Genomic DNA, 26,019 nt, shown 5'->3' with positions numbered 1-26,019 from the left:
AAGATTGGCTTCTTGGAGCTCCACCAAGGCTTGGTGATTGAGAGCCAATTTATATGCTCTGAAAGGGAATTTGTAGAGGGAAAACAACTCTCTATAATAAAATAGAGTAAGAAATTAACTCTGCTACAAAAATGCCAGTCCACCATCTTTGAGACTATATGTGGGGTTGAAAAGTCTATAATGAAACCAGCTCACCAGAGTTCCCACTGCTCCTGTTGATCTCTAGGGTCCTTAACTGACGCCTTTGACTTCCCACAGGTGGCCTTAAATCTTACCTTCCTTCAGGAGTTAAAGAACTCCCTTATCAGCTGTATGTTCTACTGTTACTTTTGTACCCACAGGCAGCTGTGATTAATTTAGTTACACTATCACTTTCAAAAACCTATCTTTTTAAAAATGGGGAGCAATATTTTGTTCTGCTGTTTTCTTTTTAGACCTGTGTGGCCTGGCCCAGAATAGCTAGAAAAAGCTATGCAATGGAAGCCTTTGCTGTTTATTGGCTAAATGACCTTGGCCAAATCTGCAAACCTAAATCTCATTTGTAAAATAAAGGTTCTGGATAGCCAGAGGCACACATTTCTTTGCCTAGAATACTAGTTGTAACATTCTAGCATTCTCCAAAATTTAGCCAGGGCTGGCAGCAACAAGATTAAACCTTGTGTTTTTGACACCTTCTTCATGTAAATATCTTTCTAAAAACATCTATTTGAACATTCATCCACACCACAGTTTCTGCCCAGATAATTAGTCAGATGAAACCACAGTTTAAAAGACAAAACCTTTTAAGTTGCTCACTTAGAAGTCACTCACTTTTCGTCTTCACAATTAATTTCCATGGTAGATGAAATAGGCAAGTAAGACGGGGTGGATAGGGAACAAGTGGAAATTTAAAACTCAGCTCGCCTGAGCAGTTCTGCTCTGTCCGATACTAACATACCACATCCTTGGTAATGTTCTTTCAGTGCCACAGCTTGCCCGCTTTAGAAAGAATGTTGATTCTCTCGAGGAGCTGGCTTCCAAAGTTACAGGTTTTACTGGCTGAGAAGGAACAGGAAGGCAAGGAGGGCACCAAATAAAAGATAAGGATTATTTTTCAAAAAGGCCCTGGCCAACTGATACCTGAACCTGGAACTTGAGCTCCCCATATATCGCAGACTTTCCCATATGTTATCTGGTTCCCCTCCATGGATGTTTTTGCCCCTTTTCTTATTTAATCCCTGTGTTGTACCAGGCTTGGCAATCATGATAATCTCTACCATTTCCTCTTTCAGCTATTGCCAAAACCTGGATCCATGGATTCTGTAGTGGACTGGCTTTGTGGGGGGCCAGTTGGTACTTGTTCAATTTCTTGCAATGAGACTGATTTCCTTGGGAGGGCAGAAACCAATTCTTACCATGTGAAATAATAAATGTGTTTTAGATAACACATCCTTGAACTTTTTTTTAGTAGAATAATTGGAGTATTTATACAGATAGATTTAGTCTCTTGCAATTTATTTAATTGCCTCTGTTGAACCACTTGTAAACATGTACATGTCATCTAATCTTTCTGATTCTTAGTTTGTAAAATGATGGTGTTGAACTCTCTGATCCCCAAGGTCTTTTCCAATTCTGAAATTCTATGACCTGATACCTCTATTGTTTAGACAAGAAATAGGTCTGTTCTGAAATGTCTGTAAATTAGGCAGCAATCCAAACTGACTTTTTAAGTATCATAAGAAAAAAATATTCTCCCATAGAGTTCTATAGGATGAAGAGAGAGCTCATTCACTATTTGTTTTCTCTCTGTGGGAAAGTTATTCTTTTTTTTTTTTCCTCCCTTTTTGAACAATATAAGGAAACAACTTATCTTTGACAATTTTTGGATTCAGTTCACGGAGGGTGTCAGTATTGTCGAGTGTTCCCAGTGGGGACGTCGGAGTCAGGGATCCCAGGACTGGTTCCCAGCTTTTCTGCTCCTTCTGTGACCTTAGGAAGGAATGTAACAACTCGGACTCAGTTTATTTGCCTGAGAAATTGGACATTTTTTGTTTTGTTTTTTAACAACAGGGAGAACCTACTATTTAAGTTTCTGGATAAGAGATATAGTAGCCTAAAGGGTTAAAAATGATCAGCTTTAATCTTAGGGAGAAAATACTATCCCAGCCTTCTCTGCTGCTTAGTGTCATAGGCTTTTGCACAAATAGTCCTGCATTAAATTAGCATGGCAGGTCTAATTCAGAAACTGTAAGAATTCCACCAAAATGGGGCTGGGCAGAATTGGAGGCAACCCTTAGTACACTTGAGAACAGGTTTGCTATGTAAGTTATTAAAAATAGGTTTTTCTCTGTAAAGTATTAAAATGTATAGTTGCAAAGTAAGGGAATGCAGGGCTTGTAGGGAAGTGGAGGGGTGGGAAGGGGCTGGAGGGCAAGCCGAAAGATTTGTTAGGAGCATTCACTTCTTTACAAACAGTTACCATGTTGGTTAAAAACAACCTTAGCGTTTGATTAGACTGAACAAATTCCTCTGCATTACCACAGCTATGCTCAATAATAACTGAAAACTAAAAACAGCCTTTCCCATGCTATCTGTTCAACTTTTCAGTTAAATAAAAGTGCTTAGTGAAATGTACAGCAGTGTGACAAACTTAAAATGATTTTACCAGTCTCCCAATTAAGATGACTCAGAAGTTTTACTACTGCTGGATACTTGAAAGAACCCAGGTTTTCCTTCTAGTCAGAAAGGGTTAATAATATTGCCCGTGTAGTTTTGTAGTGAAACTGCTTGATTCAGAAAAAGTCAGTTTGTCAGTTTCAAATCAATGCCTAAGAACCTTATCCACAAAAGGTAGGGAAAATAATTATGGTTTGAGGAAGAATCACTCAATTATGATTTATGATCCAACTACAACATCAAATCAACTGCTGTGACGAAGAGTACAATTTACCCAGGATAGTGTCGGTAAATGTGAAATGAACATTCAGATTTCCAAAGCAAATGTGAAATGCTCTAAAGTAACCTTCCCAGTACAGGCAGAAATAGCCATTTTGGATATGTCCTTCTGTAGCATCCTTCTGCTTTTGTGTAAGGGAATCAAGTCATCATTCAGGCACGTTTAAATGCTGTACTTTCTGAGAGGCACAGCCGTGCTGGAGCTGGACCACGATTCATCATATTAAACTTCATTTGGTGGAAACATTACAAGGGAATAGGTTCTCCATCTCCTAGAAAGAGCCTCAACTCTACATTACTTCCCAATTGCCCTGCTCAGCACTGCCCCTTTATTTCTTTGTAGCCTGTACCCTCAGTCCAGTGTGCGGCTAGCTACATTTGGACCAGAGACCCCATCCTGTGAAAAATTTAGATGGCTATAGTGGTAATCAAAAATACCAATAAAGTGTCACCAGTCCTCACTGGTGATGTGGGATGGCGGGTGAGTGAGATATAAAAATGAATCATGAGGCGAGACATGATTGCTACTCGGGCAACCATTTCCAAATGTGAGTGCACCCAGGTTGCATAAATGGTTCGGAATATTCTCTGTTAGGCCAAAAGGCTTGCAGATAACGGTGTGAACTCATCAGGCACCAAGGCCCCAGGGACCTGGGAAGCAGAAGAGTTGTTGTTCAAGTGACTCAGCCCAAAACATTTATATCCTGGCGCTGTTGGGTAAGTGGCATCTGCTGACAGGAACTGCTTGGAGTAAAGTTGGTTTTAAAAAATAAGCACCGCAACCCTATATGTTTAATACAGGAAGCTGTCTGAGGTGTAAAGAATGGTTAAGTAAATGAGTGGGATACCATTAATCTTGGTTTGTTTCAGCATTACATCTTTAGCAGTTGAAGCAGGGGGTGGGGGAGAAAAAGATTTGCTCCTAGCTCATAACCTGAGTGTTAAAACTGATGTCCTTCCCATTAGGGCCTGTAAACTCATTAGCACATGGCAATTTATCCTCTTTTATTTCTTCTCAATTATCCTATCATCCATTGTATCTGGATCTGATTACCCTTTCCCAGAGTCAAACATTATCTTGTAAATCATTTGCTTTAAGTCCAAGCCTGCCACTGCACAGCCCAGGATTTGCTTAGGCAGGTAATAAATCAATTAGTATTAAACTTGTGGTGTCATCTATTTTCTTTCCTTGGCCTTGGAAAAAGGAACACCTAAAAACCTAGCTTAGGTTATATCACATTTCTGTGCATGCTTTTCAACAATATGGATGCATTTGCTCTTATTCAAGGGAGAGAAAAGATGAGGGAAACCCAAATCCTCAGCATGTCTGGTTGATGGCATCACAGGTATGTTGCCCTCGTATTTCAGAGGTGACAGGTTTAGTAATAATGGCAGCATCCATTATTCAAACATGGACATCAGAGATTCTTTTTTAGGGGAAAGTATCATTTGTATGTCCAAACCACAATTAGGGAACCAAAAGGAAGACTGCAGTTCATTTTCTTCTCTTATTATTCTTTCATTATATTCTGCTTCTTAGCACACATACAAGTTGGGTCTGATATCATCAGGCAAGAGGAACAAGTAGTTTTTTCAGTACTTACATCCTAAGGAAAATTTCTTCTCCCTTTAGGTATGCACTCATTCACTTATGTATTTTATTTTCATGCCCTGGATCTAGAATTCAATCCTCTCTGTGCAGAGAGCCCCAAACAAATATGTAGCTCTAGTAACTACTCTGCTATCCTCAAATGTAAGTCCTGAAAGTTCTTAAGTTAGAGAAAAAAAAAATCCTCTTGAGTATCTCAACAACCAGTAGCCTCTCCTCAGTGATGCCTCATGCCTGGACTGTCTATTAGTGTAGCTCCCTGCCCTTCTGGTCAGGGATAAGGGTGTGAAGGGGTTGTCAGACACAGGGCAGGGCTCCCACTGGGAGCGGCTTCTAGCTGTGAACAGCAGCAGAGCCGTGAACAGGGTTGGAGCACGATGGAATTGGAGGGAAATTAATAATATTTGGACCTGGGTCTGGCTGCTGCAGACAGCCAGGCCCTGGATGTGCTTTTTCTCTCAGACATCCTGCAGAAGATCTGCCCCACATCACATCCTCTGGCCTGCTTCTGGCTGGGTCTTCTGGTTCCTATCCTTACCTTTTCACATTGGAAAGATAAACACAGTGAGAACACGGACTCTTCTTGGTCTAGGGACCAAGGGAAGAGTCCTAAGTTAGTGGTTTGTTTATTACTAATCCTGGTTAAGCTTGCAGCGTGCGGTATTATGGTGGCCACAGGCAACAGACCATGTGGCCCTGTGGTTCCAGCCTTGGAGAAGGATAATAGGAAGTACCTTGGGCTTGATGGAAAGCCTTCCTCCCTCTGCCCCCACCTGAGAGCAGGGCTTCTCCAAGGTGAAGGTGGATTTGAATCCTGAGGTTGAGGAGGCTTGTTAAAATGCAGAAAATTCCGCATTGCTAAAAAATTCCCAGGTAAAGGCTATAATGAGGGTCTGTGGCAATTTGTTTTCGTTTTTGAGGTAAGAGGAACTTTTTACCTTGTTACAGCCGTTTACAACACATCTCCTGTCCCCCACTAGACACCAAGTCCCTGGAAAGCAAACTCTGACCGGTTTAGGGAATACGTAAAGATTAATGGCCTTGATTTGTGAGTTAGGAGATCTGAGATCTAAACCCACTTCTGAAGCAATTTGGTTTTGTGACCTTGATCACTTCCATTGAAATTCCCTGGACCTCTCTTCATTTGTGTGAAATGAGTGGGGGAGGAAGAATTTACTAGAATTTAGGTATTGTGTAACAGCCAGAGCAGGAGCCAGGCAGGAAATGTAAAGGAGGGAAGGGGATAATTTAGGATGGAAGAATGGTTGTGATGTCTGAAGGGCACTTGGGTAATTGTTTCCCTCCAGAAGTGTGGATCTGTGTTGCCAGGAATTTCCAAGAAATCCTATTTCTTTAATATAAAATCTTCCCATTTTTAAAATATTGGCGAGTAAAGTGATTTTTCTTTCTTTCTTTTTTTTTTTTTTTTTTTTGAGAAGGAGGAACACACTGGGAATGTAATAAAACACTTCTGCCGGCCAGAGAGACAGCTCATGGGCCACCAGTTTGCAGCCCCTGGCACAGACCCATCTCAAAAGCTTTCTTCCAGCAAACACATGAGAATTATATTCGCAAACATTAGTCAGGCCAAACAAGTGGGAGCAACATTTGTGGTAGACAAATGAAACCAGCTGTAATGGTGATATAGAGGTGGCCAGTGTCTTGGCATTTTGGTTCATTCCTCAGTTTCACTCAGTGTGTGGGGCTGGGCACTGGGCGCCATCAGGCTGCACAAGCTCTCCTGAGTGTATCTGTACCACTCACGACTTGTAGTTGAATTTGCTTGTGTGTTTCTTGTTCTCAGAGTTGCCAGACATGCTTCTGTTTTTTGAGATAGTTATACTCACCTATGTGATGCTCAGAAACTGTGAGAGTTACTCTCATAGTGCTGCTCATAGCTTTTAGGATAGTTCAGGCAAGGTGACAGCTCATCAGTCACAGAGTAATTGTCTTTACCTTTTAACCTCTTCCAAGACTGCTTTAATAGACGCCTCTTGTTGAATTGCCAAAGTTTTTCTCAGAGTTTTGCTCAGGCACCATTACTAGTTCTGATTAGAGACACTGGTGGCTCAGCATAAATGAGGAGATATGTATTATTTTAGCATGGCTATGAAAATCCCAGAATTGTATAACTTTATTCAGTTGCAAAAGGAAATTCAAGGTCACATAAGATTACTCTAAGACCTATATCTTCATCAATTGTCCACAGTAGGAATTAGATACATACGTAGCCATTACTTTTTGATGTTCAGTTCTTCTGCCTTGAGTTCTCTGGAGCTAGCTAACCTTATAATGACTCTTTGCCCATTTAAAAATTCTTTTTTTCCACCCATCTTTGGTTGTGTAATTGTTCCATTCACATTATGGAGATGTGTCATGTCCTGAATTTTATATCCTGGAAAACATGTAGTAAGTCAAACTTGTTCAGACATGATGACACCACATAGACATGGTTGATTGTAAGAGGAGACAAATGGTTTAGGCTTAGATGCGAGAGGAAAACCGGGGTTACTGGCAGGCTTTAAATATTTATAAAGCAGCCAATCTTTGGTACTCATCGGGGAGTGTTTCTGCATGAGGCATGTCAGGCTTTATAATTAGTTATGGGACTTACTATTATTTGAGTTTTTGCCATGCTATTTTCTGCCTATGAAGGACCATTATTTTAAATGTGTAATAAGAAGAAAGAAATATTGTTGGGAAAGTGGTAGCTTTCCATTTTTTGAACTTTTGAATAATAATTTATATTACAGACTTAGCCTAATAGTGACTTCAGATTTTTTAATCATCACATTTTCAGGGCTCATGTTACACTAAAATAGAAATTGTGGATTTCAGTGTAAGATAATAAAAATAAATTCTAAATGCAGGTATCTTGGTAAATTCTCTCTTAAAAATCCTTCCTCCATTAGTAAAAACAAAAGCCAAGATGAAAACACAAACAAACAAAAGGAGGCTGCCATTTCCCTCTGTCAAGAAAGTGCTGAACTTTGATTTTGAGCCGAAATGACCTGGTTAATACTTAGGACATTTGTAAATATGATTAAGAAAGGGCTTCCTTTGGTAAAGGAAAGTTGCTACATTATGATAGTTTTCTATCAACTCTTGAGGCAGAAGGGAAACAAAAAACAAACAAACAAAAAAACCTCAAGCCTTAATAAAAGTTCCCAGCAAAACTGTTAGGGATTTCAATTATGAAGCTCTTCTCAGAACTCTTATAAAGTTTATTTGTTGACCAATTTCCCTCTAACGCGTATGACAAATTACTCACTTGGCACCGTAAATGATGCACAAGTCTTTTAATTAGAATATAGTACCTGCTATCTTTAAGACCTTCTAACATCTCTTAGTTAATATTGTTCCTCTCCTTTCCAGGGAGACACGGACTTGTTTGCAGAGGTGGCCTGGCTGGTGGCTGGGGTGGACAGGGACCTCAGGCTGGGTTGGCACTATCCAGAAGCCACACAAAGAAAGGAAGGCTCTGACCCCAACAAGTTTTGATTGCAAAGGCGACTCCGATAACAGAGTTTTTTATTATCCATTGCTTTTAGCCTTATTTACCATCGGGCTCTCTTGCCACAAGCATGCTTTTTAGTTCTGACAGCCCTGAATTATGGCCATTGTGGGATCCTATCTCATTAACTGAAATGGGAGAATAAAACATCAAACAATCATAAAAATAATTTGGCACTGTGAAACCACTTAGGAGCAGCTGTCAAACAGGTTGGAAGATAAACTTCTAAATAAAAGGAATAGAGGGAGCTGCAGTGTCCTGCCATATGCTTCCTCGGCATTACAGACTCCTTAATAATACGAAGTGCTGTGTTTATGCAGAATAGGCCAGACACTCCATATATGATATTGATTATGCCTTAACCCCAATTTAGTAAAGACCTACTCCTCCTTTTCCTAATCAGATATTGCAGAAGCAGTTTTCTGAAAGAAAAAAAAAGTAGTCCCTAATGCCAAGCCATATTTTATCTGTGAAGCCTGTGGCGAGAGATAGGGCTTTGTCTTGCCTGTCACTGTGGCTTGGAGCCCAGTTTTAGGACAGCAAGGCCCCTCTGGGGCTCTTCTCCAGCAGTTTCCATCTAGCGATTCAAAAACATACATCTTTATCAAGCTGTTGTTGTCAGACAACATTAGATAATTAATAGGCCATTTGTCAGCCTGCACAAAACATGTTAAAATCCCAAACACAATCAGGATAAATATAGTTGCTTGCTCTCTGAAGGCTTTTTGTTCTGTCATGCAGCTATTGCAGGCAGATATTTGCTATTAAATGAGACTCATTATTAATCACATCTAATGTTAATTAATTAACCGTCTCTGTGTATTGAGGGCTGTCTGTGACTTTCAACTGTTTTAAGAAGCTAATTGGTTAACTTAGCAGTTTACATCTAAGTTTCTATTTCTCATTCCATTTGTGTCAGGATTTTACTCAGTGAAATATGTTTATTTGCATTTGGGAAATTTCCCACAGAAAGCCAACGTTCAAGAGTCTATGTAGAGTGATGCAAGAAATGATTAGGACAATTAAAACCACAGAAAAATATTTTTCTGCCTTTGCTTTTACTTAGGCTCAGGCTTTAAAAGATGATTTTGATTTTTTATCTTATTTTTGAACCTTAAAGAAAAATGGAGATATTTCAATCTAATTTTTAGGAGATGATAAAAATAAGGATGATATTGAAGTTTCCCAAACAGGTGAGATATTTTGGTATTCATTCATTTCACTCATGCATTCAACAAATACATGGCAAGTAGTCTGTTATTGGCCAGTTCTAGGTCCTGTGAAAGACCTGTCCCCTCTGAAGGCAGCCGAGTACTGAATTTTCATATAAGCTACTAGAGAGCAGAGACTTGCCTGCCATCTGTCTACCTATCTGTCTGTCCATCTATCCCTTTTGGGTCTAGCATGGTATCCCTACATAGTAGATGCTCAATTTATGTTCCTTGAACTGATTCAACAAATTCAATACATTGTGAACTTCTTCTAAACTCTTATCCGTTCTTGAGGGAAGATGTGTCCTGCAGTTAGAGAGGAATAATATAAAGATTGATGCATAATACATTTGTGCCACACATTTCAGCATGTGTTTTCCTATGCACTCACTAATTTAATTTTTAAATCTTTGCCTCATTCCTTTTTTATTAGTGAGGAAAAGGACTGTTTTCTAAGCAGATGGAAGCTTTTCCTACAGCACCCGGCCTTCTAGTGAAGCAGCCTTGCTCTGTCTGTCTACCAGGCTGTATAATTGGGCATCCAGCAGGAGGTGGAGTGACATGACTGACCACAGCATCCGACAGTATTGATCAATTCCTATAGGAAGCTTTGATCTGTTTAAAGATTTTATTATTGATGACTATTATTTAGAAAGGACACCCTGTTTATAGAAATTTTAGTATTTTGAGAGGAGGAATTGTTTGAAAATTTTGTCACATGCACAGGGAAAGAAGATGTAAGGGAAAATACAGTTCCCCCTCTCTGGGCTTCATGCCCCATCTGTAAGACAACACATGTCTCTCTTAAACATGCCTACAAGGATAAAAGGTATTTTGCACGTCTATTATGAAAATATTTTCAATGTCCTCTCTATCTCTTATTTGTAAGTTATCAATCTCTCACTATTTAAATACTAGATATTTTGTGCTGAGTGTATTTAACATAGGAATAAAAATCGCCTTGATAATAATCAGTTACACCGCACACTAAAGACATAATTATAAAGTCTAGCCTCTAAAATATAACAAAATATAATTGACAGTGACATTGTTTACTGAGGCCAAGAATATTTTCAGTGGGGTGGGGGGTGGGGGCAAAGTATGTGTGTGTGAAGCAAAGCATTTTCTGTCCAAATACATAGGGCATGAAAAGCTCACGCACACATGTCCAGAACAACTGCAGAGCTTAAATTGTTTTATCCCTGTTGAAGTGCTGTTGAATTATATGTAGGGTGGAGAAAGACGACTGGTTTGAAAAATGTCCTTTAGCTAACAAAGATCTAGATTGGAATAATAACTTAAACCACTCTGAATGATATTCCAGAGGCTTTCCTTGCTGGAAATAATATTGAATGGAAAACAGTTACGCGAAGTGGAAATATTTTATATCGTAGGTTGCCACACTCTAGATTACAATTACATGGCATAGGCATGCAGTTCCCATTATGAGCTTGTGAATGAGCCTTTCTTCTTATACAGAATCTTGGCTTTATTTGTCGTAATAGCTCCTGATGCTGCCCCTTTGCAAAGGTCCCAGCTTTTGCTCTTTTAAGACACACTCAGTGGCATGCAGGTAGGGAGGTGGAGATTGGCCATACTGACTCAAGCCATTATCAGGATCTCTGCGTTTTCCATGATCCTTTTGAAGTAAGAAATGCAGGCCCCTCCAAGAGAGCGCAGTGTGGCTTCTCCAACTGTCTTCTCTGACCCCATTTTTTTGGTCACCTTTTATTTTTTCTTTTTGTCCTGAAGACGTAAACTGCTGTTGTCTGGACGGGAAGGAAGAGTTTTTTTCCTCGGGATGTTAATTTCAAGGCTGAGCGGTTTCTGGTCACCAGGCCTTGCTGCAAGTATCCTTGAGATTGGCCTGGAGGCAGCGGGAGCCCATTTGTTTGAACTGCAAGGAACGTGGTTTTCGGAAAATGGCAAGAACTTTTGGGAGGTTTTTTAATTAGCAACTTAGCGTCTTTGACTCTAGACTGCTTATTTGGTAATTCCTCGTGGTGTGTGTATAAAGCCTTCAATTGTGAACTTCAGTTTTCAGAGTTCTTGAGTGGTCAAATATGTTTATGTTAGTGTTTTGAGCATGACACATAATTTAGGAAAACCATTTGTTTTGGCACAGGCTAATAACTATAAAATTAAGGTACAAAACTGAAAAAAAAAATTAAGACTGTAATGCTGTTTTAGTGGGAAACGCTCTTTATTCCCTTGACATGCCAAGAAGCTGCCCTTGTCCAAATTATGAGTTGTGAAACCTTGCTTCAGACATAGAAGAAGGCACAATTGTTGAACTGTTATTGAGATATAACTTTTCTCCCTAGTATAAGTTCTTTGTTGTGGAGAGTATGAGAAGAAAAAAAAGAGCAGCATCAATCTTTCTACAGTATTCTTCCAGAGAAATAAGAAAATTGGAGAGAATATGCTACTCAAGTTGACACCTGTTCTGCATACTCTTTGGCCTCCAGTTATTCTGACATCATTAAGGAAAAATAATAAGAAATTCAGTTGATCACAGCTGGTGGTTTGGCTTTATTTCTTTTCCTCTGGTAGTATCTCAGCCTATATTTATTTACATGCTACCTCAGATGCACATACATGTTGTCAGATAATGAGATATTCAACGTGGCTTAAATTCCAAAAAAAATTTAAGCTATTTTAAAACAAGAAATAATGCTTAGAGAAAATTTGTATTAGCTTGATTGATCATCTTATTTTAATCCATATTAAAGCTTTAAGTCTCTAGGCGTGGCTCTTTACTTCTAACACCTCATAAATTATAGCTGTAATGAAGCAGTCATTTATCCTGAGCTGATGATAAATGGCTTGCCCTAGGAGGAACTAAAGAATAGGCAAGTAGATCATTTTCATATTTGGTGAAAACAATATTAAGTACCCAGACCTCAGTGATTGCCCTAATAAATGAATAATCTGAGGTGAGGGGCTTGGCAGTCAGTGTAAAAAATAACCTGAGCTTTCTCTGTCATTTGTCAGGCTTTGCTATGACAGCATGCATTATGGGTAAATGAGCAATCAGCAAGAACTATGTTATGGCTGGGATGTTTTTGAGAAATTTATCATATGCATTGCTTGGTACCTTAAGACCTTAAGGCTTAATGACTATAGTGCATGACTGCAAGTGAGCACAGTTCCTATTTACCATGGTATGCTTCATTTGTGCTCCATCTCTCACCTTAAGGAAAGAAAAGACCTTTCCCAAATGAGCTTCATTTAGCTTTACTGTTAAAACTCTAACGTCCTATGTGGGTGATGCTCTGTCTGTGTTGACAGGCGTTATTCCTGGTAGATTGACCTAAGGGGATTTTGGAGATCTGAATTCAAAGAAAACATCAGGCTCAGAAATTTACTGGTATATGGGTACATTGAAAGTCTGGATTCCGGTGTACCTGGAACCAATTGTATTATGAGAAGTGAAATTATCTCCTGATAATACCATTAAATATTATTAGTATTTAGGAGTTAAATGAGGCTTCTGTACCCACTGCTACATCACCAAAAAGTTTATTTCTTTGATTTATTATTGAATTGGAAATAACAAACCTCAGTTGAGACGTGAATACCTTGTTGGAATTTGCAATGTGTTATAACAATATCTGACTCATTATGCTTTGATGCAGTACATAGTTTAAAGAAGGAAATCAGTATTGAAACTTGTCTCCCCAGACCAGGGATCACTCATCCACACCCTTGTCTCACTCTTATAATCTTTTTTGAAATGTTTGATCAAGGAGAATGTGGCTTTACCAATGACCTCTGAAGCCATACTATCTGGATTTACAGGTGACTTTGAAGTTAAGTACACATCAAATTTAAATTTAAATTTACCCTGGTGGGGTAAATTTATTCATCAACTATTCTTAGTGTCATTTTCCTTCTGTGTAAAATGGTGAAAATACTGTCTTGAGTATCTGTGTGGTATAAATGGGATAATGTATGGAAGATACTCAGCATATGATAGATGATCTATAAATATTAAGTTAGTTCCATGTCTTCTTAATGCTGGTCTGGCACGTGAGCACTCCCAGTGCTCATAAAGTATCTGACATTTTAAAAGACACTGTGTCAAGGCCATTTGCTTGGTATATTAGAGCAAGGTGTGAGTGAGACAGAGTCAATTAAATAAAAGCATCTGTTGAGTGTCTACTATGGGTCAGTTTCCAAGGATAACCTAAAGAACATCCTCATCTATGGTCACCTGCACCCCTCTAAAAACTTCTGATGTCCCCTCTCTTAGCTGTCATTCTTAACATTTTCCAATTGTCTTTCTAAAATATAGATCTGATCAAGGCATGCCCTTGACTTCTTGATGCCCAGTCTTTTTAGCATCACAGACAAGGGTTTCCATAATATACCCCAGATCTGCCATTTCCAGTTCCTTATCTGCCTTCACTTTTGTGCCTATACTCCTGCTCCACAGAACCACTGACTAGCCTTTGAGTATATAAGTCACATGTATGCTTTTCTTTGCCTAGAATGTTCATCCCGCCTTGCGGTCTTGGCATGGCAAAATTCTCATTCAAGACGTAGTTCAAATTTCACTTCTGATGTGTAACCTTTTCCAGGCTCCTAGGTTGAGGTGGTTTCTTCCTCTTTGATGTTCTCTGAGTTATTTATGTTTAATAGCCTATTTGTCATGTTGTGTTATTGCCACCTTTTTGTATGCTCTGTTTCCAACTGTGAGTTCCTTGAGGGACATTGTCTAATTAATTTTTTTTACTCCCGGAAATGAACATGGTGCTTGGAACGTAGTAGGTGCTTTATAAACACGAAGTCACCGAGAAAGATATTCTGCCTTTGAACACTTGTGATCTCATCCTGCAGACACCCACATCCTGTGTTATTCACCTATTCCCTTCCTCAAACAATGAAAACTGATGAAATGATTTTACTGGCCTTTTAGAAACTGACTGAGTGGGTGAGTTTTATGGGGGGGGCAACATGGAAGAAGAGGGTGGGGGTGGACAAAGCCTGGGTGACAGAGGGAGCCAAGAGGACATGATTCTTTTACCTCTGGGCTCTATAAGGTAGACAGCTCTATGGGGGCTCCAAGCCATCACAGGTCAAGGAAATGGGTGGTTTAAGGTAATTTTATCTAAAGCTTATAGAATGAAGTGGTCCCCACCTTATAAAGTTCTAGGTCAGGATAAAATGAGGAGGTTGGATTCCAATTTTTAAAAATATGAGAACCCATTTCAGAACATGAAAAATTCATGGACCTGTAAGTGTTTATTGATTGACAAAGTCATGTAGAAAAAAACTTCTGGAAATTCAGTAGCACTTTTAATTTATTTTGAATATCATGAACCACAATAGCGTGGTCAATGAGTGCCTAAAGCTTAGTATACCTTGGAATGAGCTGCTCTCATGCTAGGGAAATGGGCAGTAGCACCATGTAATGTTTGAGAGCATGAGCTTTGCAGTCAGCCAGATTTGGTTCAAATCCTCGTTCTGATACTAGGTGTGTGATCATGAGCAATTCTCAGCCTTAATTTCCTCATCTGCAAAACAGATAGCAATAATGACCTCACAGTAGGTAGTGGCATAGGCATTAAAGTAATGAAGAGAAATATAAAGCACAGCATCCAGAACTAAAGTTCACTCAATAACTTATCAGGAATGAGGAGGATGGTTTAGGAGGGAAAATGCCAAGTTCTCAGAAAAGATGGCTGTAAAAGGAAGGGCAGTATTATATGGGTAATTTGAGTGGAGTGCTTTGGTCAGGGGAGCTTGGCGTGGTATGTTTTGGGGTCTGGGAAGGGTAGAAGGGACTATGATGTGAAGCATCTGGCAATCTTAAGGTATCTTTCTTGATGTGAGAACTGAGAGTCCTCCTAGGATTTGAGAGTGAGGGTGAGAGGATCAAAATGATGCTTCAGGAAGTGATAAAGGGATTTGAAAGTAGACTGGTTAAGGGAGTCTGACCAAAGGCGAGGAAGAAGTTAAACATGTTTCCAAAGTTGTCAGCTAACAGCATGAAGGAATCTTCCGATGCAGTTCTGGGAAAGCTGTAAAAGGGTGAGTTTGGGGATGAAAATTTGGACATTATAAGAAATTCTCTATTTGGTAGGATTGCTGAATGGAAAGGACTCAGACAGCAAAGTAAGGGAGAAGCCAGGGCTAAAAAATGCAGTGTTGAGTTCTCCTCTGTCTTCAGAGAGAACTGAGTTCTTATGAGCAGATACACCCCCTCACTCTACTGCCAGTGGGGTGGTTGCTGAGAGAGAAGCCTGGAGCAAGCCAAGCAGCTAACCCAGCATAGGAGGTAGAGAAACAGCAGTCAGGGGGAAAAAGTTCATTTTCTTCCTGGAGTATAAAAGGGAGACAAGATCAAGAATATGATGAAAACCATTGGATTGTGATGGGATGGAGGCAGTTGGCAAAGTCAGAAGAGGACTTTTGGTAGAATGGCGAGATCAGAAGGAGGTTTCAGGCTTAGCCGTTAGGGGTCAGCAGCAGAGGTATTCTGTGTTTTTCTCTCCTGTGACTTGACACTGTGCTTGGCCCCTACAGAGGGCAGAGAATTTGCAGTATAAACTCATGATTCTTTAATTTAGACCTATTTGCTCAGAATACAGCCTTAAATTTTGTAGGAGATTAGGCTATGCTTCCACTATCTTCCCTTTCTGCCATAGAAAGTAGTACAGTGCCTTGTACGTGATAGGAACTCGATCTGTACTTGGTGACTGAGCGAGTGAAATGCAGGGCCCTGATGTGGGACTCTAGCTGGGACGCGAATGGAGCCTGTGATGGTGGCTGTTTGGAAGAATCAAGGAGCTTGATACACAGGGAAGGGACCCAAGTGGAATATTTATTTGCAATTCATTCTCTCCTATGGAATGTCAAGGCATTTCACAGCAAATAGGAAGGAGAAAAAGACCAGTTCTGGTAGATATTTTCAGATATTGTGAATACAGAGATATTCTGCAAATTTAGTGAGTAGACGTTTTTGGCACTATGGTGAAATGAATCCTCTTTTGCAAGGTTCATTCATTTAAATTCAATAGATAGTTACTGGGCACTTACTGCCTATACGACATTGGACTGGGTTCTGTGAGGGTTTGGAAAAGAAAATAATACTAACATCTATTCAAATAACTGCGATACATATCAATCTACTAAGTCCGTAAAGGTACTACTACATTTGACCAAGTCTATATTCAGGCTCAAAATTTGTGAATGGAAAAAGATGCGAAAGCCTTATTGATCGTGTTTTTTCCAGTGTTGTGGGGCAGCTGAGTCCAGGAGTGGAAGCTGGACTACCAACGTGGCCCTGCCCCTTTGTCTGCTGGAACCTCATTTAGGAAACCCTTGTTATTTCTTTGTTTAGGCTGATTTGCTTTTTTCTTTCACGAAATGTCCATGGACACAGTCTCTATTATTTTAATGGCATATGGAACTTACTCTTGAGGAGGATAACTGAACTGAAATCATATTAAAAGCATCTTTTATTCCTGATAACACCGTCTCCCAAAAACCTTATGTATATTTGATATATTGACAGACAAATCCTTTGGAACAGTTTAAGTAAAAATATCCCTACATGGATATAATACCATGGTGTTATCTGCATAAGGAAATATCTCAAATTTGCTAACAATACATACAATGAATGCTGTTCTGTCTCCTACTGGCCTTTCTGTATTTTGAAAGAGACAGAATTCTTGGGTTTGATGAAATGGGCTTATTCTGTCTTTTTTATATATGCAGATGAATGTGATAATAGGCTTGTATTGGTTCCAATTTTGAAAAATTGAGGTATATTAAATCATTTTACTGTAAATATCCAAAATGTTGCTCATAACTTTTCATTTGCAACAAAATCTTTGTCACATGGCATAGAAATGTGAACATATTGGTCACACTCTGTCAGAGATGAGGTCCTGTCCCATGCACAGTGCCTTGACTTTTCCTCCAGACTTGCAGAGTCTGCTAGCTCGCTCTCACTAAGCCTTCATGCCCCTTGCTCCCAGGCTGCCCACGAGGCTGCACAGAGCCCTCTCCACTGCGACCCCACTTGCTGTCATCCGTGTTCCTCTTGTCAGTGTGGTTTCTGTTCCTCTGGGTTATTTGAACTATTTGGGAAATTGCTTGTACACCAAAGGCATAGTCAGCTCCACCAGTAAGAGCGTTGTCTGGCCTTTGTGCCTTTAATGGGATGAAATGTTCTCAGTGATCCTGGCATTTAATCCTTGGTAGACCACCCAGCATGCATTTTCTCTGCATACCCAGAGGTGATTACTTGACCCTTAGGTCTGGGGTGAACTGTCTAAATTGGCAGAGAGAAGGGGCTAGATAGGTTTAATTTCTCCCCCTTCCAGCAACGCTAATCTCAAGGGGAGGCAGAAGCGTTTTTTCTTTCAGAAGCTTTGGAGGGTACGTGGTTGGTCCCTGAAAATGAGACATGATAACACATCACTTTAAAAGTACAAGAATTGAAAAAAAAAATTGAGAGAATTGTGTCTTGCCTTAAAATCATCGAATTTTGTAAATCCCCTCAATAGTGAACGATTTAGAGTATCATCAGCCCTTCCCCTTCCCGTCCCCAGCACCTTACATGCCAGCAAACTGCAGTCTTCCTTCAATCCTTTGCTTATTTGGTGCCCTCTGCATGGAAAGCCTTTTAGCACCTCTTCTTGGCAAATTATACTCATCTCCCAAGGCTTACTCCATTAAATCTTCCTTGCCTGCAGCATGGGCTCCTCATTCCTCTGTTTTGGTTCAACTATCTATTAAAACATTCAGCATTTCAGAGAGGAGACTTTAGGACAGGATTGTGACCCACTTAAAGTAAAGGATCATTTTCTTTATTATTTTTTACTTTATAATACTTGGCACATCGAAAAGAATATCTGTAACATAATATATATAATATATATGTTAAGATATGGATTATAAAAGATAAAATGAACACCTGAATTTACAACTAATTTAAGAAACAGAACCTCACCAAATCATTGCATCTTCACGTGCATCTTCCTGTTTCCTTACCTCATCCTAAAGGAGCTGGTTCCCTCAACTTCGTGTTTATCACTCCCCTACTTAAAAGACGGTTTTATTTTTTATGTATGTATTCTTAAGCAATACATTGTTTGACTTTACTTTTTTTTTTGAGTTTTTAAAATAGTCTTTGGGGTCCTGCTTTTTTTCCGCTTAATATTTGGTTTCTAAAATTCATCCATGTTCCCTTTCACTGTTGTGTACTATTTCATTATGTGATGATTCTGCAATCTTAGGTGTTTGGGTTTGCAGTGTTTTGGTATAAGCAATGCTGACATAATAAGTTTTCAAACACATCATCCAGTGTGTACACAGAAAAGTTTCTTTAAAGTACACATAGAAGTGGAATTGCTAAGCCAAGGGATACACTACAAGGTTGTGCTATATTGTTTTTTAACGTAGTTGTGCTAATTTACATGCACATCAGCAATCTACAAGAGCTTCTGTGTTCTTTACATATTTATACCACTTGGTATATTCAGATTTGTCAATCTAGAAGGTGCAAAATACTATTTTATTTTAGCCATAATTTGTATTTTCCTGATTACTAAAGGGATTGAGATTCTTATATTTTTATGGGCTGTTTGTGATTCTTCTTTAATGAAGTCCTATTCATGTCTATGGCCTCTTTTTCTTTATGGTTTTTGTTTTGTTTTATGTTAGAAGTTATTATATTCTGGATAATAATCCTTAATTATATCTTTTCCAAATATCTTCTCCTAGTTTGTCGCTTGTCTGTTTCCTTTCTTATTCTATCTCTAAATGAACAGAGAATGTCTTTTATTCGTTCTCTGACTTTTACTTTTAATGCAGTCAGTTTTATCAGCCCTTGCTTTTATGGCAAGCAAATTATGTATCTTGTTTGATATTACCTCTAATTTATGTTTTCATCTCTGCCCCCAGTACCCAATTCAAATTCGAGACCATAATGCATTTTGGTTAGAAAAAAAGAATTAGTAAGTAATATGGTCAGAGGATTAATAAAGAATTTATTTCATTTGGCAAGCACACATGGCTTTTAATTACTGGATCAAATTCTGCATATTGGGACAAGACAACCAGATGGTACCTGAAACATCCCTTACTCATCTGCTGGCTGTGAAAGCACTGTGATGGGCTGGGGTCCCATCTCATGCATATCCTCTCCCCACTTCTCTGCGTACCAGCCAGAGCTTCCAAATGCTGAGCATGGGCTAGGTCAGCAGTGCCGCTGAATAACATCCCCTGAGACCAGCTCTCAAACAAATGACTGATGGGACTTGGATAAAACTCACAACCCCCTCACCTCTGTGGTGCTGAGCTATTGTATTAGTCAGGATTCTCTAGAGAAACAGAAACAACAGGAGAGATCTGTAAATATTAGATTTATAAAGGTGTCTCACACAACTGTGGCAAGCAAGAGTCCAAAATCCTCAGGGCAGGTGGTGAAGCTGGCAACTCAGATGAAGGGTCTGGATGAACCCCCAGGAGAGGCTGCCTGGCTGAAGAAGGAGTGAAAATTCTCTTCTCCCTTAAAAGCCCTCAACTGATTGTATTATCTCATGGGCAAGAGACATGCCCTTAGTTGATGGTAAAATGTTATCAGCCACAGCTGCAATCAACTGACAGATGATTTAATAAACCAGCCTTCCAGTTTATCAACCAGCCATAAAATATTTTTGTAGCAATGATTAGGCCAGTGCTTGCCTGACCAGAGAAATGAGCATCATCACCTGGCCAAGTTGATACCAGAAACCATCACATCTGTCTACATTATTTAACAGGTCCTCAGTGATAACTTATTTGATTAACCACCTTTTATTGACCTTCAGTCCTTCTCTGTCTCACTTTCTCACTCCCGTACCTAGGTTTCCTGGGACTACCTCTGAAATAAACAACTTCCTCTTGTATCCTTGTTTCAGGGTCAGCTGGTGCAATTAAAAATGTTCTTAATGTAAAATGTCAAGTCAGGAACTTGAATACTTTGTGATTTAGGATTGGATAAATTTATCTTTTTTTCTTCTTCTTAACTATTGTTAATGGTATCCTAAACTGGAGAAGGTATTGCCGTGTGATGTGCAGAGTGAGAGGCTGTGTAGTTTAGGGATTAAGCATGTGAGCTCTGGAGTTAGATGATAAGGGTTTAAATCATGGCTCACTCACTTATTAACTTAAATTTGGGCCTGTTACTTACATCTGTGTGTCTCCGTTTCCTCAGTTTCCTTGGGGATGATAATAATGCCCACCTAATGGGTTTTTGTGAGGATTAAATGCATTAATGCAAAGAGCTAAAACTAGTGATTGGCTCATGGTTAATGCTTAATAAATGTTAGAAATTCTTTGGGTCATGAATCTTCTTGAAGAATTTGAAGAATAACATATCCCTTGCTACATTTATGAGGAGGCAGTAGTTACATGTTTCTTGTCACTCTATATGCCATTGCAGTTAGGCTTTGCTGGAATCTTAGGGGATATGATCTAACCATTCAAAAATAATTTTTCAGTTGGTTTTAGAAAAAAGTTTCAATCATATGAGTGTTGAACTCTGTTCTGAGATTATCATGCTTTAGTTGGATTCCCTTGTAAGGCTTGGGGAGAAGGAAACATGCCAAATGAAAACAGATTTCTCTGTAAATCTATACTTCTCATTTTCATTTAACTCAATAATACCTTACTCTTATTTGCTGGGGTACAAGGTGGGAGTGGGTGGGAAAAGGGAAGTATATAAAGAAGGGTTTTGTCCCCAGGAATGGCATTCCAAAAAACTTGACTCTGTTAAATGGATGGAGTGGTAATTTGAATCTCGGTGGTTACCAAAGAAGGTGCTTCCATGAACATTTTTCTGACTAATCTTTGATATTCTATCAGTAGATCTGACATGAGTTTCCTAAACTTTTCTTTTCCTATCACTAATAATTGGAAAGAAGTTAGTATTTGGATATCACCCATAATCCTTAACAGTAAGACTTCCTGTATAAAAACTAGACCTTATCAGTGGCTCAGTTTCATAAATTGATTCTGAATTAACCAAAATATTTTCCTTGCATTTAAAGTATTTGGGATGCAAATTGTTTTAAAGATAAGTGAACTGGATTTGAAACCAGAAGACCAGGCACTGTCTCTCCTTAATTAGATTTGTGATATTGGGGCAAGTTACTTTAATATTATAAGCTTTCATTTCCTCATTTGACGAATGGGGAAAATAATGAAATGTATAGTTCATAGAGTTGTTTAAGTGCTAAAGTGAAATACAAAAGCTCAGATTACTTTTTAAGGAGATTCTTTTTTTAGCCCATGATGCTTTTAAACTATTATTCTAAACTTCTTACGGTTAGATGATAGTTACAGGAAGATACTTTCATCTAATGTTTCTCCTTTATATTCTCTATGGTTCTAGAAAGATATCCTTTAAAATATCCATTCTAATGAGTAATAAAATAATCTTACTGTGTAGTTCAAGCTCAGTTATTTTGATTGAAATGATTTAGGCTCCTTAGTCAAAACAAAATAAAAGTTCATTGAGAATAAAGAATTTCTGAAAATTCTTGATTTTCCTAATCCATAATATTTGCTTAATTGCTATTCATTTATCCAATTTTGTCAGTCAACACATAGTTATTGAGCCCTGATTATGTGCTAGTTTCTGTGCTAGGCACTGAAAAGTAGTTGAAAGAAATAATTTCTGTGTGTGGCTCCATGGTTTCAACACCAAAGAGAAAACTGTAATTTCAGCAATTCTTTTTGCTAATCTAAACCACACCAAAGAAACTGACATTTAGAAAACCATTTAACCAAATCCCCCTCCCTTTTTCTTTGCATCATATAGCAGACCCAGTTGCAAAATATGAGTACAGTGCAGTGTTTCTTCCTCAGCTATGTAAACAAAGGCATGCATACAAATTAGGGGATATGGATCTTCTTACCATACTCTGGAATAGCCATTCATAGTCTGTTCTCTGTGTCAACATATTGCGAAAGATAATTGAAATTCCAGCAAGTGCCTATGTTATTAACAGTGGAGTTGATGCCATTATAATCTTGTAAACATCCAAGTGAATATAACCAGATAGATTGAAGAATGATTAAGTGTTGTAACCTACTGTAGTGCTTAATAATGTTACCGTTTTGGTCTATTATTGGAATATTGTATCTGCTTGAATTAATGTTAATAATGGTGTATTACTTCTATTATTGTCTGCTTGTTTTTATCCTGATTTATGTGGTTAGCAGACTAAATGCAATTTGCATTTTATCTTTTCAAGAAATGCAGTTTAGTAGATGCACTGGTCTTTCGGAACAAACTCGGAATAAGGATATTAAAGATATAAAAGACAATGGTTTTGGCTTTCCGATTACCTATAGCAACGAAATATATCTTTTAAAAGGAAACCTGGGTTCACGGGAAGAAAAATAGACACATAATCCAGAGGCCAGTTGCTGGCAGAATTTCTTAGTTTGATGTGACTCTCTCTTTGACAGTTCTCCTAAGGTAGGTTATTTTGGAGAAAACATATGTTTCCATTTTCTCTCCCTCTGCTTCCCTTTGAGTCCCCAGGCTCCACTAGGGTCACAGAAACATTAAGGCTTTTGTCACTGTGATTAATAGCTCTTAAGATCATCTTTAATTCACTCACTAATGACTGAGGGTCTTTCTGCTCTCCAAGTAATCGGGTGATGTATGAGCCGATAGTACACCTTGTGGCAGAGGTGAAAATCATTCAGGCAATGCAAATATTGTCACGGGAACAAATGTTTTCCCTGTTAATAAAAATTAATGAATTCTACCCAGGAGCTAGTTAAGGAAGCTGTGGTGAAGGAGCTACAAGCCCAAATAACTTCTTACTGCTAAGAATCACTTAATGCATCCTTTCTTAGATGGAGAAAAAGACAAGAATTGCTGTGTATTTCAACATTTCCATAAAAGATGAAATAGCGCCAAACTAATTTAATTATAGAAGGGCATTGTGTTGTTTCCAAATTAATATTTCAGGTTTTTGAGTGTATTTAGAATTGTGAGCTTCAGCATCTTATTATTTTCTTTAACCTTGGTTGAACCGCAGGCTTCTAACACTGTGCTAGCCTAATGAATACATTCCTCTCTTCATAGCCTAGTTAAGACCAAGAATTATAGTGGTCAGGGTTTATAACTATAAAATGATGTAATGAAGTTTAAATTTGAAAAACTCCTTGTAACACATCATAAAAGATTGATGAAACAGACTGGAGATTAATAAGTGGTTGGAATAGTTTTGAGAGCAAAAACAGAAAAAAAAAACTTTGTTAACTCTATCGTTATGTTTATTGAATTCTTTAAAAATAAAACTTCTCCTCTCTTAAAAATTTGCCTCACATCATTAAAGCTTTTTCCGTAATATTTCTACCTGAGCCCTCAGCTCATTTTGAAAGACAATAAATGTACAATACTGTGAGAAAGTGTGCTTGCTTTTTATGTATTGAAATTTGCAGTAGAGCTAAATCTGTTGTCTTTTTGTTTCATTTTGATAGTCAGTGATTCTTTCTTCTAATGACCAAAAGCCATTGTCTCAATGGAATAAAATATTTCAAAATAGCTCCCAGTCCTTCCCCTATCATTTCTGTCTTAGAACAAGAAAACAGTAAACTTTTAAAAGACGTTATTTTACCTCTCCACAGTGCTTATCTACAAAAGAACATATTACTGAGGGGGGAGAAAGCTTGACTTGTTACTATTATTTCTGGTAGGCACCCAAGGAGAGTAGCTAATTTGTTCTTCATCAGTGCCAAGGACAAATTAAAAAAGACCAACTAACTGAATTATGCGTTTGTGTTTGCTTGCTTCTAAAGTATGCTTATTTTTCTCAGAATGTTCAAAGGAAAAATTGAAATTTTGACTCTATAGTTTGTATATTCTCTCAGAAACTGTATAATTTTTAAATTAACTGGAGTAACTAAAGGATTCATGATATTAATTATTTAAATAGCTGAGTGTTTAAAATATTAAGGACACACAAAATTAATTGTTAGTTAAGTTTTGAAACTGGAGAATTGAATAATACAATTGAAGAGGTATTTTTATGCTGCCCCCCCAACCTAAGTAAGACTAAACATTTTTTTTCCCCCCAAAATGAATTGAGAATAATAGCTCTCTTATGTGCAATGTGGAAGAAAGAAGTTTTTTTTTCTACACTGGGGCTTCTCCAAGTGTGGTCTTTGGATCAACTATATTCGAATTATTTGCGGGGGGGGGGGTCTCACCCCACAGTCATAGTGAACCTTTGGGGACAGCACCTTGGCACTTGCGTTTTTAAACAAATACTCCATATGATTCTTACTCAAAGGTTAAGAACAACTGCTCTCGATAGTATTAGGAGAAATTCCATGTTGACAACGTTGGTTGTAATATAGAGGCAATTTTGTTTTTCATTCACATAAAACAAATTTTCCACAAGGGGGATTCATTGTTTCTATAAACTTTTAAATCTCGTTCTTGATTCTAAAAGAAAAATGTTGAGTTTACACAGCTTCAGTACATACCTAGTGGGTAAAGAGTTTGGGCAAGTGGAGACAGCGAGGAAATTAAATATGAGCTTTTTTTTTTTTTTTGCCCAGAGAAGTTCTAATCACATGGTAAACAGTTAGAATTTACACGGGTCTTTATTGCGTTAAGCCTAAGAACCACTATTTAGCTGTAGCTGAAGGAGAATCTTGGCACAGAGAACAATCTAGTGTAGCGTTTAACCTTTCCCTCTTTAACTGTGCTTACAAAAATGTGTGTGTTTCTTTAAGAAGGTGCTGCATATCTTTAAGCACTGTTTATAGTCTTTGATGTAAGGGTCATTTCACTGTGAACTCATTTTAAAGTTTAATTGTAGGAAAAATGGATGAATTAGATATTTTTGCTCAATAGAACTTTTTATAAAATCAACAAGGCTGAAATAATTCATACATCTGATGAACTTTCATTATTTTCAAGTTTGCCCGGCTATTTTTAATGAAGGATGTGTGGGTTTGTGTTTGTGTGCGTGACCTTTATCCCTGTTTTACTATTTCATAGATATTGTTTCCCTCCCCCACCTTCTGTGGAATATTCTTAAGTACCTTTACAAGACCAACTAAGACTAAATAAAATAATGAAAATGAAAGAATGACAGTAGCACTATCAACATTTTTCATGCCAAAGTGGCAGTTTTAAATAGGATCCATACGAGGTCTCAATCTGATTTATAGTTTGGACTACATCCAGCTTGCAGACAATATGGTTTAGGCAACACAATGAATTAAAAAAACAAAAAACAAAAAAAAGGGAAACCTCACACAAAAATCCAGATTTCTGACTGTCAGATTATCTGGCAACACCAGGCCAATTTTCTACATGTCACCCTTAGGCTATAGCTGAGTAACAACTGCCTTCTTTGATGAGTCATGGGCTTTCCCATTCTCCTCAGTCTCACTATCCCCTACTGCCTTATAGCTCATTTACCGTTTATGCTTGAGCCCTGTGGACATTTACATATGCAAGCACTGACCCACGCTGATGAACTGAGAACTCCAAGTAAGATATTCTAAAAAAATCTCAAAACCATGTGTTTAGGATGCTTTAGGATCTGTGGCCGACCAGACCACCTAATTGTATACCTAATTGTATACCTTGGCAGACCTTGAAATGAGTTTGTGCCACTTTTGAGTCCAATCAGGAAATCTGAATGTTTCAAATCTGGGAAGCCCAGCTTGAGCACACATTTGAACTACTGACCTTTTAAACATTTTGTTTCTTT

General features: G+C 38.3%; 1 protein-coding gene and 1 long non-coding RNA gene across 8 annotated transcripts in view; one reads left to right on the top strand and one right to left on the bottom strand.

Annotated features, from left to right (window-relative positions):
• Positions 1 to 26,019, top strand: part of MECOM (MDS1 and EVI1 complex locus) — a 573,761-nt gene that overhangs the window by 214,879 nt on the left and 332,863 nt on the right. The window lies entirely within an intron of this gene.
• Positions 1,824 to 24,884, bottom strand: LOC143684223 (uncharacterized). Of its 3 annotated transcripts, none has more exons than XR_013175922.1 (3): positions 24,779 to 24,884; positions 17,844 to 18,015; positions 1,824 to 1,968 (listed from the first exon to the last, which is right to left on the bottom strand). It is a non-coding gene; the product is annotated as an uncharacterized LOC143684223 (long non-coding RNA). The 3 variants fall into 3 exon arrangements; XR_013175924.1 differs by lacking the exon at positions 1,824 to 1,968 and adding an exon at positions 14,731 to 14,787; XR_013175923.1 differs by lacking the exon at positions 1,824 to 1,968 and adding an exon at positions 16,760 to 17,677.

The sequence above is a fragment of the Tamandua tetradactyla genome, chromosome 5, assembly GCF_023851605.1.
Source record: "Tamandua tetradactyla isolate mTamTet1 chromosome 5, mTamTet1.pri, whole genome shotgun sequence".
Classification (NCBI taxonomy): domain Eukaryota; kingdom Metazoa; phylum Chordata; class Mammalia; order Pilosa; family Myrmecophagidae; genus Tamandua; species Tamandua tetradactyla.
This window is presented reverse-complemented; position numbering and strand designations above follow the sequence as displayed.